Here is a 9,084-nt window from a genome sequence, read left to right as displayed (position 1 = left end):
TATCATGAGGATGCAGAGATTAGATTGCAAGCTCTTTTAAGGCACAGATTATAAATTACCCATTTTTGTATCAGTTCTCCACTACAGAACCTAGCACAATTCCATATATGTCTATACAGCTCAGCTTTATTGGGGTATAACTCACATACCATAGAATTCACCCATTTAAAATGTACAATTCAATGGAATTTTAGTATATTTAGAGTTGTGCACCCTAACCACAATCAATTTTAAAACATTTTAATTTTAATTAATTTTAATTTTTTTGAGGCAGGGTCTCACTCTGTCACCCAGTCTGGAATGCAGTGGCACAAGCATAGCTCTCTGCACCCTTGACCTACCAGGCTCAAGTGATTCTCCTGCCTCAGACTCCCAAGTAGCTGGGACTATAAGCATGTGCCACCATGTCTGGCTAAGTTTTAATTTTTTTTTTTTCCCTTGAGACAGTGTCTTGCTCTGTCGCCAGGATGGAGTGCAGTGGCGCCATCCTGGTTCACTGCTGTCTCCGCCTCCGCCTCCTGGGTTCAAGGGATTCCCCTGCCTCACCCTCCCGAGTAGCTGGGACTACAGGCACGCACCACTATGCCCGGCTAATTTTTTTTTGTATTTTAGTAGAGACGAGGTTTCACCGTGTTGGCCAGGATGGTTTTTGTTTGTTTGTTTGTTTTTTGTTTTTTGTGTTTTGGAGTCTCGCTGGAGTGCAATGGCGCCATCTCAGCTCACTGCAACCTCCGCCTCCTGGGTTCAAGCGATTCTCCTGCCTCAGGCTCCCAAGTAGCTGGGATTACAGGCACCTGCCACCACGCCAGGCTAATTTTTTCTATTTTTAGTAGAGATGGGGTTTCACCATGTTGGCCAGGCTGGTCTCAAATCCCTGGACTCAAACGATCCTCTGCCTTGACCTCCCAAAGTGCTGGGATTACAGGCAGGAGCCACCTTGCCTGGTGTAGGCTAGTTGTTGTTGTTTTGTGAAGGGGAAGCAAGATACTTCTTATATGGCACAGTGAGAGGGAGTGAGAGAGTGGGAGAAGGGAAAGGGGAAGAGGAGAGGTGGAAAGAGGAGGGAGGAGGGAGGAGTGGGGAGAGGGGTAGTCTGGCCTACTACATTTTTAGCATCCCAAAAAGAAACCTCACATGTTAGCAGTCAATCCTCACTTCTCCCTAGCCCTCAGTTCTAGGCAACCATTAATCTACTTTCTATCTCTATCAATTTGCCTATTCTGAACATTTCATATAAACGGAATCATCCATTATTTGTCCTTTTGGATCTGACTTCTTTCATTTAGAATAATGTTTTCAAGATTCATCCATGTTGTATTGGACATCAGTACTTTATTACTTTGATGGTGGAATAACAGTCTATGTATGGCTATATCACATTTTGTTTATCCATCCACCAACTGATGAATATTTGAGTTGTTTCCACTTTTTGGCTATTATGAATACTGCTGCTATGAATATTTGAGTACAAGTTTTTGTGTGGACATATGTTTTCATTTCTTGTTTATGTACCTAAGAGCAGAATTGCTGGGTCATATGGCAACTCTATGTTTAACATTTCGAGGAACTACCAAGCTATTTTTCAAAGTGGCTGCATCATTGTACATCCTCACCAGCAATGTATGAAGGTTTCAGTTTCTCCATACTTTCTTCAACACTTATTGTCTGTTTTTTTTATTATAAACATCCTAGTGGGTGTGAAGTGGCATCTCATAATGGTTTAGAGAGCATGACTCTTGAGCAGGTGGTTTGATGGCCATGTTTATTAATTAGCTAGAAATGAGAAACACAGGGCCCAGCATGATACTCCAATTTTTAAAGTATAACTTGTAATAGGCTGGGCACAATGGCTTACACTTATAATCCCAGCAATTTGGGAGGCTGAGGTGGGAGAATAACTTGAGCCCTAGAGCCTGAGACCAGCCTGGGCAACATAGCAAGACCTCCTCTCTACTAAAACTTTTAAAATTAACTAGGTGTGGTGACATGCACTGTAGTCCCCGCTACTTGGGAGGCTAAGGGTGGAGGATCACTTGAGGCCAGGAATTCAAGGCTGCAGTGAGTCGTGATCCCACCACTGCACTCCAGCCCCGGCAACAGAGTGACGCTCTGTCTCAAAAAAAAAAATTTAAAAAAAATTGTAGTAAAACTGTTTTCAATCTTTTTTGTTGCCAGTATTTTCTAGATGGCATTATACAGGTGGCAATTTGTCATGAAAATTCATATAGCATTGGAGATTTGCTAAATTATGCATAAAATTCCAATTTTTATATTTTTCCTATTCAAAACTTATCCCTGAATGGGGAGACCAGGAAAGGCTAGCTCCTGAATCAGAGGCAAAGTGAGTAAATAAAGTAGCATTCCCCACAGGGCCCTTCCTTCGCCCTCATTGGAACACATTACAACTTAGAAACACAAGACACCTATTCTATGATGGCTATGTGAACTGTTATTCCTGTCTAGAGACATGCCCATGTCCTCCACGACTGGCCTGTCTTCAAGAAAGCATTTGATAATACATTTTGGGGTGGCGGGGTTCGGGGAGGCTCAGAAAAATGCAATTGCTAAAATTTCTCTGGATGGAGTTTTCCTCAGTAAACAGTAGACCTTGGGAAACATAACAGGTTCCGAAAACTTAATTTTGATGAAAGTCAGAGAAACAGCCAGCTGAATCACCTTTTTGGGCAGTGGTTTAGCCTACTTATCTCATATCAGACCTAATGGTCCAGCTGCTTTTCCTTGGTTCTAAAGAGTTCTGTTCTGGCCAGGACCCATATCGAGTCAGACACTTCTGTCTGCAGCCCTGAAAGCTAGAGGTCAATGGAAGGACTCAAATTAAAGGCCCACAGTTGGGCTTACAACTCTCCATGGTGTTCAAGCCTTCTCAGAGGAGCTGGTGTGGTGGAGCCAGGGTCAAAGGTCATAGTAAATAGAAAGTAGCCAGCTTTCTGCCTGCATAACATCATCTTGCCTAACGAGACCCAAACGCTTAATTCTACTGTAGTATTCTTTGGACATTCTTCTTTAGAACTAGGGGGGCGGGGGGGGGGGGGTGTTTATTTTCAACAACCACAATCATTCTTATCTTTCTGAAGATGTTTCCAAAGGCCGAGAACAGACCCCTTTCAGGACCTCGGTAGCAGAAGTATTAACAGTTGGAAACATGTCAGCTGCTTTATGGAGGAAGCACAGCCCAGGCCTGGTTTCTCTGGGCTCCGTGATAACTTGGGGCAAGGCAGGCAGTGCAAAGCGTGGTGGCAGGAGCTGGAAAGATGGAGAGCGGCTCGGAGAAGGGCCCCTGCTTTTCAGAGTTGAAACAGGAGCCCTCTGAGAGAAAGAGATACTGCGTGTGGCTTCTCTGAAGCCTTGGAGGGCGACGTGGATGACACAGCATCAGCCATTCCATCGCGGGGTGGGGACACAGTAGCGGCAGGAGCCGTCCTCAGCCCCTGGCGGCCACGCAGTTCCCCGCTGAAGCATCCTTTGTGGGGTGTGGGTAAGGGAAGGGGACCAAAGTCGAGTCGGAGTTGAGTTTGTCAGACGGCGAGCACGCTCAGGGCGGCAGGCCGAGTAAGAAGGATGGCCCCGGAGAGAAACAGCTTGAAGCTAGGGGCGGGGTGAAGCGCCTGCTCCTTAATCTTCTGCCCCATCATCCACTCGCCCCACCTGGATGCAGAGCGAGGACCGCGTGGAAAGGAAACGATTCGGGCGGGGCTCCACCTCCCAGATGCCTCGGAGACCCAGAGGGGCGGCGCCAGGCCAGGGACCCCGAGCCCCACGCCCCCCATACCCCCAACCCCAGCGCCTCCGAGGCGCCCCTCTCTCGCAATTTCGGGGCATCACCGTGTCTCCCCCGCCTCCGTTAAAATAGTGAAACAAACTGCGAAGTGATGGAAAGCCGGGGGCGGGGAGCCGCCCGCGGCGAGGGGCTGCAGGGGAGGGGGCGCGGTGGCCGAAGAAGGTGGCCTGCGAGCAAAGGGACGATTGGGATCGCGCTCAGTCGCGGCCTCCCGGACCCTTACCCTCGGGCAGCCCGGCCCTCCCATGGCCCGGGGCGCCTTGGGAGGGCGTAGGGCAAACCTGGGGCTGCGGTGGGGGGTGGGGAGGGGACTCCACCTCCATCCATCCCGGGATGGCAACTGCGGTCACCCTGCTAAAGTCGGGGCGGGGGCGGCGGTGGGGACAGGCGGGTACCGCGGTCCTCCCCCTCACCCCCCCCAGTCCGAGCGCCGCCGCCGCCGCCGCGGCCGCTCAGTAACACGTCCCCAGGAGACTCGCAGGAGCAACACGTGATGTGTCTACTTATCAGGGTGAGGGGGGAGAGCGAGACTCCGAGCGTGCGGGCGAGGAAGCTGGGCGGGGGGCCGAGACGGGGGCCGGGACGACGGCTGGGGCGCTGGGGTCGCCAGCTCCTCGCCCACCTCCCTCCCTGTGGGAGAAGAGGAGGAGGGGAAGTGACTGCGGAGTTGATGAACTTTGCACATCCAGAAACGCCATTTTGATTCCTTTTCCGGAACAAGTTTGCATCTCTCCTCGGTCTCTCCCTGAAGCCCACCGGTCCCCAACGCATCATGCCTGGGAGCCAAGCGTCCTGCCCGGCCGTAAGTACGTGCCCCGGGTTCCGACTCGCGGTACTCCGGCGGCAGCGAGACGTCTGGGGCACAGCCGGAGCGACCTTTTAAAGAACTTTGGGGATGGGGAGGGTGAAGTCTGCAGAGCGCGTTGTACTTTTGAAACTCGGCGTGTCCCGCAGCCCGGGACCCGCACGCCCCACGCCGCGCAGCGTGCGCTCGGGCTGGCGGGGCGGCCAGGGATGAGCCGGGCAGCCCTCTCCCCTCGGGCTGCGCGCCGGGCCGTTCCTCCTCCTCCTCCTCCTCCCCTTCCTCCGCTCTTTTCCCTTTCCCGAGCCGCCGGCTCTGCCAACCAGCTCCCAGCGCGAGCCGCCGCAGCAACCCCGCCAGCAGGACCTGATGCGCATCCATATTAGCCGTCTGAGCGCAGGAATCCGGCCCGACCCGCGCCGCCGAGTTTATTTTTAACCAGCACCGCCGGGACTCGGATGGTGCGCGCACTGCCGGCCAGAAACATCTTCCCAGCGCTGCTCTCCATCTTCCGCCCTCTCTCCCTCGACATCCTCCCCCCCATGTGGGAGGGGAAACTTTTCTCCTACATACTTTCGAGTCCCTCTCGGGCCGGGAAGCGCGGAGATGACGGCGCCCGCTCTCCCGCCGCCGCCGTAAGGTATCCGGGGGTGCCGGCTTGGGGGTGTCTGCTCGGGGTGCTCGAGCGGGGGTGCCTGCTCGGGGCTGCTCGGTGGGAGCATCCGCCGCGCCCTGCTCTGCGGACTTTGATCCTCCCGGGCGGACGGCGCCGGCCGGGAGGGGGCCGCGGGCAGCCCCGCGCCCTCGCCGGTTCCCGGCTGGAGGTCGTGGTCACGCCGACCACTGCCCTGGGGGACCAGGGGAGGAGGGGACCGGGCCCGAGCCGTGCGGGAACGTATTGTTCCCTCGCCCTTCCATTGGCGGGGTGCGTGTTTTCGTGGGAGCCCTCGGTGTGGAGTTAGCCTGCCTCGCGGGCGGGGGAGGGGGTGGGGGGCTCGGCGCCGTCACGAGCACAGGAAGGAGGCCGGGAGCATCCGAGGCGGGGCCGGCCGCCGGGGCCCGCTCCACCGCCCAGCTGTGGAGCGCGCTCGGAAACTTTTGTCCGCCGCCCGCTGGACCAGTTTTTTGCGAGTTCTGGGGCTTCCCTTGCTCCTCCCATCACGGCCCCCAGCGTGTAGGTGGGTGGGGGGAGGGGGTCTGTTGCCCCCCCCTTCCCTCACAAGCCTCGGGCCGGGCCCCCCGCGCCCCCTCCCCGCTCGCGGTCTCTTAGGAAACTGCGACCTTAATGGTTGCTAAGGAGCAGGGGAGGTCCTTCCCGTCGCCGACCCCCTCCCTGGGAAGCGGCGTGTTTTCTGGACCGGGCCAAGGGCGCGTCGAGGATGTGACCTGCTCCGCGGCCGCGCGTGAGTGCGGGGCGCGTCGGCCGAGCCCACGGGTCGGCGAGGCCGCCTTCCTCTCCGGGCGGGGCGGGGAGCTGGGGGACGCGGGGACCCCACGGGGTGCGGGCCCGGGCAGCTTGACAGGCGCCGCGTGCAGCTCGCGCCCCTCGGCCGCCGTGCATCCGTGATGGGTTATAAAAGAGGAGGAAAGTATTTCTCCTTGCTCAGCAGATTTGCCCTCTCTCGCTCCTTACTGGTTAGGAGATAGAACGTGAGCCCAGATCCGGACGAGCAGTTCACATTCCATTACGAAATTCTACACGGCTTCAGAGCCAGCAGCAGCACACATTCGGGGCACTTTGGAGGGGTTTTCGTCTTTTGAGGATGCTCCTGCTGCTGCTGCTTGTGATGGTGGTGGATGTGGAGACAGACAGAAGGGTGAATAAAAAAATATAATGTTTTGGTATGTTGAAAAACCTGTCCGGGGGTTTTCATTAGTAGAAAATTGAACCCTCTTAAGCGTTTAGATTTAAGCTTAGCTCTTTAAAAGCCAGTGGGAATAAAGTTTGTCTGTTGAATGGTGCTGCTGGAAATAGCGAGGAATTTCTGTCTTAAGAAGACTTGAAATGATTTCTGCAAAGGCAGAGTTGCTAGTGCATCCCCATTATTTTTGAGATTTTTTTTTCCCCTTTATATATGTAGTGGACCCTGCATATATGCGAGTTGATTCTGAAATAAGTTTAATTGAAGTGGAGTGGGGAAAAAGAGAACTGCCAAGAAAAGAATGTGGTTTAGTTTTGTTTTTTCACACCCACGAAAATAAATCATCCTTTAGATTTGGTGCTTTTTCAAGTAGGCAGGTATAGTTTCTAAGACATATTTCAACCCGGAAGTCTGAGTTAGAGGCCAAAGTGTTGGCTAAAATCTCTTTGAAAAACAAACGTTGAGTTCTGTACTACCTTCAAGAGTCCACAGAACTTTTGAAGGAATGGGTTCGAGCTACTCTACAAGTAATTTATACAAAGACGGATCACTAATTTTAGGGGTGGTGTGTGTGCGTGTGTCTGTATGGATGTGTTTACCTCTGCCCTTTGGAGGGAGCTTTCTGGGTACCCGCTGATGGGTCCTGCTTTGATGTGCTTTGAGCTTTGGTTACACTGATGAATTAAACATTTGAATGACTTTAATCAAGTTTTAAATGTGTTAAAAAAAATACCTTTCCCCCATTTTTACAAAAGAAAGGGAGAGAAGAACTCTTTGATTTAGTTATTTGCTTAGCTTGTGCTCCATTTTAGGTTAATGAACTTGCATTGTCTTTGTCTTAAAAATACTGCTAAACTGGTTGCATTTTAGAATGTCTTGTTTTAAAAGAGGATTTGCTGGATGTGTAATACTCTTAAGAAATGCTGCTGATGCTTACTGTTACGTGAAATATCATTCTCTGGGTTTTTGTAGATACTGCTTTATTTCTCATCAGAAAATCAGACGCTAAGCTTTTATGGCAGACAAGTGTTTGTTATGTGGTGGGGAACATGCGTCTTATTGAGCTGGTACAGGTGGTGCATCCATTCCTAACTAGTTACATATTCCAACAAGCGACCTTTTGATTGAAGGGTTTTTTTAATTTCTTCAGGCAGACTCCCAAGGCCTTATTTGTATCCAACACAGGTACAACATGTTGAAGGAAGGAAAGAAACCTACACTTATTAGTCCAGCATCTGATCAACAGCAGTTTATTGGTTACCTGCTGTGTGCCAGGCACTGTACAGTGTAGCTGCCTTAGGTCGTTTTTGCTCTTCAATTTTGAGCTGTTGTGTTATTCCACTTCTGAGGTCAGTTTGGAAGTCTTTGCTTGCTATCTTATGCTCACTTGCTAACATCGTTTATCACCTTCAGCTAAGGAAATGTCCCAGTTAATGAAGTTTTAAAATGCTACCCTTTTAGGATTTTGCACGGCATAATTAATACAAATTTAACTCCTATAAAAATTGGTTAAATATATTCTTTGGAAACAGAAGTGAATTCTTTTGATGTTTCTATTCATTATCCTTCTGAAAAGTAGGTGGTGCTTAGAAGGTCATAGGATAAGGGTTGCTAAGCAGCTAAACAGAAGGATGCTAAAATTAACCAAAGCATTTTTGAAAGGGAATCCTTCCCTGTTTTACATTATTTACTGGGTTTAATTAATTTCTGAATCTTCTGTGTCCTTTGACCTGGGAAGGTAGGATGTTAAAGTTTGTTTTGGTTTTGTTACTGTATTTAAATAATCTCTTTCTTTTGTAAGTGTCTTTAATTGAAGTTCAGTACTCTATGACCAGCCTTGTGGTGTTGGATGGCAATTTGTCTGGTGGACTTCTTGATTATTGTCAATGTGTTCAGGTTGAACCTTCCTGAGGGTTTGTGTGTATAGTACCCTCTTATTTCTAGTAATAATAACTGATTCCTTGGTTTGTTTTGGAAAGTCTACATAATCCATAAAGTTATGTCTTTCATTTATTCCACATCAAACAGATTTGTATTCAAAGATAGAAATGCAATTTAGTATCAATACAAAGTATGCAATGTAGTCTGTCCTGATAAGGGGACAATAGCTTTCTTTCCCCCTTTACTGAGATTATCATTCCCTTAGATTAGGTTTTGATAGGGCTCCTCCTCCATTTCATTCCACCTCCCTGGTACAGCTTATTCCGCCCAGTTCATGGATATCTTTTTAAAAATAATTATGTTAGGTTCAGAGTATCTTTGGAAGGACTGGCCAAATGTTAGAAAACAAAAATAGGTATGTATATTACATTTCTGCCATAAGTATGTTCAAGTATCTTGAAGTTTTTCAGTGAGATAAAATGGTTGAAATCTAATTGAAACCATGATTCGTAATTATCATCTCTTGGCTGAATGGTAAGCCTGTTGTAAGCCAAAAGTTTCCCTGCTTCAAGGTTAATTTGTGTACATCTGACCTATTGAACAGGCAGTGTTGAGTCATATTTTTTATATCCAAATATGATTAAGAAGTTGATAAATGAATTTTCTTTCTGTTTCTTTTCTCTCTTTCTTTCCTGATTTAGGGAGTGATTTTTGAGTAGAAGTAGCCATGGCACTTTTCA

General features: G+C 49.7%; 1 protein-coding gene across 1 annotated transcript in view; it reads left to right on the top strand.

Annotated features, from left to right (window-relative positions):
* The first annotated feature begins 4,348 nt into the window (after positions 1 to 4,348).
* The window catches only part of RREB1 (ras responsive element binding protein 1), a 146,659-nt gene continuing 141,923 nt past the window's right edge, over positions 4,349 to 9,084 (top strand). Inside the window, 1 exon segment of the mRNA XM_010381707.2 lies at positions 4,349 to 4,601. The gene's annotated coding sequence lies outside the window, so the exon portion shown is untranslated.

The sequence above is a fragment of the Rhinopithecus roxellana genome, chromosome 4 (genome assembly GCF_007565055.1).
Source record: "Rhinopithecus roxellana isolate Shanxi Qingling chromosome 4, ASM756505v1, whole genome shotgun sequence".
Classification (NCBI taxonomy): domain Eukaryota; kingdom Metazoa; phylum Chordata; class Mammalia; order Primates; family Cercopithecidae; genus Rhinopithecus; species Rhinopithecus roxellana.
This window is presented reverse-complemented; position numbering and strand designations above follow the sequence as displayed.